This window comes from Rhincodon typus, chromosome 41, assembly GCF_021869965.1.
Source record: "Rhincodon typus isolate 14 chromosome 41, sRhiTyp1.1, whole genome shotgun sequence".
In the NCBI taxonomy this organism is placed as follows: Eukaryota; Metazoa; Chordata; class Chondrichthyes; order Orectolobiformes; family Rhincodontidae; genus Rhincodon; species Rhincodon typus.
The window spans coordinates 1,774,172-1,778,901 of NC_063372.1; positions in this window are offsets into that span (position 1 = coordinate 1,774,172).

Below are 4,730 nucleotides of genomic sequence, written 5' to 3' on the forward strand. Positions count from 1 at the left end.
CAATTAATGGTAGGGCTTTGGGTAGTGTTGTAGAGCAGTGGACCTAGGGGCTCCGGTACATAATTCTTTGAAGTCTGCATCACATATAGACAGGGTGGTTAAGAAGGCGTTTAGCACGCTTGCCTTCATTGCTCAGATCTTTGAGTATAGGAGTTGGGACGTCATGTTGAAGTTGTACAGGATGTTGGTGAGGCCTCTTCTGGAGTACTGCGTCCAGTTCTAGTTGTTTTGTTACAAGAAGGATATTGTTAAGCTGGAGAAGCTTCAGAAGAGATTTACCAGGATGTTGCCGGGTATGAAAGGTTTGAGTTATAAGGGGATGCTGAATAGGCTGGGACTTTTTCACTGGAGCACAAGACGTTGAGAGGTGATCTTATAGAAGTTTATAAAATCATGAGGGGAATAGATAGGGTTAAGAGTAGGTGCTTTTCCCTCGGATCGGGGGATTTCAAGACTGGAGGGCACATTTTTAAGATGGGAATAGAGAGATTTTAAAAAGACATGAGGGGAAAATTTTTTACACAGAGGGTGGTTCACGTGTGGAATGAACTTCCTCAGGAAGTGGTGGATGTGGGTACAGTTACAAGTTTAAAAGACACTTGGATAACTACATGAATAGGTAAGAATGGGAAGGATATGGACCAGAAGCAGACAGGTGGGACTAGTATATAGATTATGTTCGGCGTGGACCGGTCGGACCGAAAGGTCTGTTTCTGTGCTGTATGACTCTATGGCCCAGCTTCCAGGATACACGGGCCCACAGACGCCAACCTCCCTCCAAGCTGGCACAGCATGCCAGTCTTGAGAAGTGTGACCAGTGGACAGGCCGAGATAAGGCCACAGGGTCGACCCAGAACAACTCAAGACCTTCACTGATGCAATGAGAGAGGGAAAGTGAATTATTCTCAATACCAACAGCCTTAATCGTGACAAGCAGCCCCTCTAGACAGGAACGGGTGCCTGTGAGTGATCGACCTTGAGAGGTGGTGGACCACATCACAAGTGGTAAATGAACAAATTTGGAGCTTTATCTGGACACAGCATCTCCTGCTTTTTCCCTTGTTAGATTTTTGCTCACATACAAACAAAGAACAGCAGTAGGCTGCCTCGAGCCTGCTCCGCCATTCAATGAGCTCTCAGCAGATCTGGTTGTAACCTCAAACATGCAATCCCGTCCACTCCGACAACCTTTCACCCATTTGCTTCTCAAGAATCTAGCCTCAAAACTATCCAAAGACCCTACTTCTGCCATCTTTTCGGGAAGAGAGACTTGTGACCCTCCGTCAGAAACAATGTCACCTTATCTCTGTTTTAAATGGGCAACCCCTGATTTTTAAACTCTGACCCCTTATTCTAGCATCTCCCACAAGAGGTAACATCATTTCCACATCTACCCAGCCAAACCTCTTCAGGATTTTATATATTTCAACCAAGTCCCCCCTTACTCATCCAACTCTACTGGATACAAGTCCAGTCTGTCCAACATTTCCACATAAGACAACCTCCCCATTCCAGCTATCAGTCCAGTCAACCTCCTCGGAACTGTCTCCAATATCCTTTCATCAATAAAAGATTCGGAACCAGCGCTAGTTGATGGACTTAAGTTACACAGCAACCATGATATTTATAAAACTCAGTCATGAATAGACTAACATTTATTGCCCATCCCTAATTGTCCAGAGGGCAGTTCAGAGTCAACCACATCGCTGTGGGTCGGAGTCACATGTCGTCCAGACCAGGTAAGGATGGCAGTTTCCTTCCCTAAAGGACATTAGTGAACCAGATGGGCTTGTACAACATGCATAGTAGTTATAATTAAGCGAGCTTTTTAGTTCCAGGTTATTTTTACCGAATTCAAATTACATTTGATGGAATCTGTATGTCTCTCACCCTCTCCACCCCTCCCCAGCCCCCACCAAGATAAAGCTGTTGTTGAGGCTGGTGGTCAATTGAAAGTTTCAAAAATTGAGAGTGACAGATTTTTTTGTTGAGTATGGGTGGAGAGAATGAGTTTGGATAAACATCAGCTGTGATCTAATTTCAATGTTACCACTCTTCAACAACCTGGGCCATCCTTGGGCACAGTGCCAAAAGTGCCAAGTACCCTTCAATACCTCGCTGATCTGAGCATGTGCTGCCCATCCCTAATCGCCCTTAAAAAGATTTTAACTGGGCCCATTTCAGAGGGCAGTTGAGAGTCAACCACTTTCTTGTCAGTTTGGAAATTTTAAAAATTCATTTGTGGGATGTGGGCATCGCTGTCTGGGCCCAGCATTTATTGCCCATGTCCAGTTGTCCCCTTGAGTAGGTGGAGGTGAGCTGCCTTCTTGAACCACTGCAGTCCATGTGCTGTAGGTAGACCCATTACACCTCCACCTCCTCCATCACACCTCTCCGCCCCTCCTCTGCTTCAGGCCTCCCCCTCCTTCACTCCAACCCTCCCCAGTCTTACCAATGACTGAGATCAGGCTAACCGGCCTATAGTTTCCTGTCTTCTGTCTCCCCCACTTCTTAAACAAGAGTTTAATCAAGACACCAAAATAACATTCTGGGTTTGAAGCCCACCATGGAAGATAATGGAATTTGAATTCAACAAAAAATATCTGGAATTAAGATTCTAATGATAACCATGAATCTGTTGCTGATTGTTGGAAAAGCCCATCTGGTTCACTAATGTTCTTTAGGGAAGGAAACTGTCATCCTTACCTGGTCTGGCCTACATGTGACTCCAGACCCACAGTAATGTCCTTGACTCTCAACTGCCCTCTGGGCAATTGGGGATAGGCAATAAATGCTGCCTAAAAATGATGCCTTCATCCTGTGAATGAATTAAGAGAAAAGATGAATGAAGAGTGTTACATTAGCCATTTTCCAGTCCCCTGGGACACTCCCTGACCCCAGTGATTTCTGAAAGATCACCACTAACACCTCCACAATCTCCTCAGTTATCTCCCTCAGAACTCTGGGATGTAGTCCATCTGGTCCAGGTGATTTATCTACCTTCAGACCTTTCAGCTTCCCCAGCACCTTCTCCTTAGTGATAGCCACTAAACTCACCTCTGCCCTTGACTCTCTTGAAGTTCTGGTTTGCTACTTATGTCTTTCTATTCACTACCTATTCAGCTCCTCTGCCATTTCCTTGTACCCCTTTATTATTTCTCCAGTCTCGTTTTCCAGTGATCCAATGTCCACTCTTGCCTCTCTCGTCCCTTTTAGATATGGGGATCCAATGTAGTTTGATGGACGGAACATGATGGGAGTTAGGATGTAGGCAGTAGAGTTTTTAAATAATTCCAAGTGATGACAATGCTGTACAAAAAAGGAGGGTGAGGGGCCGGTGGCGTCCTGATGGCTCACTGACAAATGCACTTCTTGGTATAGTACTGACCCTGACAGAACAGGAAGGTTTGATGTCTTTTCTGTGCTGCGTTTACAGTTTTCCTCGGTCAACACCTCATTTTCTGCTTGGGGATCCTGCAGCCCTCTGGACTCAATATTGAGTTCAATAATTTTAGGGCCTTAAACTCTCCCATGTCCCAGCCCTCCACCCCACACACCAGGCCTTGTTACCACATAGCCTGCCATTACACACCCCCTGTTGTTAGTCACTAACAGTCCCCATTAACAACTATTCACCCTCCCAGCCTGATCGTTAGCAACTCCTTTGTCTGTCCAACTGCTCTTCTTTCTGTTTGGCTCTATCTTATTGTTTACTCCCTACCACCTCCCCCCCACCTTCCTATTTTCTGCATATAAACTGACGTTTTCCCAGCTATCATCAGTTCTGAGAAAGGGTCACCGGACCTGAAACATTAACTCTGATTTTTTCTTCACTGATGCTGCCAGACGTGCTGAGCTTTTCCAACAACTTCTGTTTTCGTTCCTGATTAACAGCATCCGCTGTTCTTTCAATTTTTATTTAGTTTTCCTCAGCGCCTTATTCCAATGAAAAAAATCAACCTGAGTACCCACTTTCTACATAAGACTCCTGACTATCGACTGGCATTACATGAGCACTGTGGTCATGTTGCATTAATTATCCAGAGGCCTGGACTACTGATCTGGAGATTTGAGTTCAAATTCCATCATAGCTGCTGGAGAATTTAAGTTCAATTCATTAAATACAGTCGCAATTAAATAAAAAGCGAATATCAGTAACTGCAAAACCACCAGATTGTCATAAAAACCCATCTGGCTCACTCACAAAAGTCGTTTAGGGATAAAAGATTTGCCGTGCTTAAACAGACTAGTTTGCATGTGAAATCTGTACTGTCAACATTGCCATTGACCAGAAACTCAACTGGACATGCCATATAAATGCAGTGGCTACAAGGGCAGGAATCCTGCAGCAAGTAACTCACCTCCTGACTCCTCAAAAGTCTGTCCACAATCTACAAGACACAAGGCAGGAGTGTGATGGAATACTCCCCACTTGCCTGGATGGGTGCAGCTCCAACAACACTCAAGAAGCTTGACACCATCTAAGTCAAAACAGCCAGCTTGATTGGCACCACATCCATAAACATCCACTCCCTCCACCACCAACGCTCAATAGCAGCAGTGTGTATCATCTACAGGATGCACTGCAGAAATTTACCAAGGCATCTTAGATACCACCTTCCAAATCCATGACTACTTTCATTTAAAGGACAAGGGCAGCAGATACATGGGAACACCACCCCCTGCAAGTTCCCCTCCAAACCACTCACCATCCTGACTTGGAAATATAT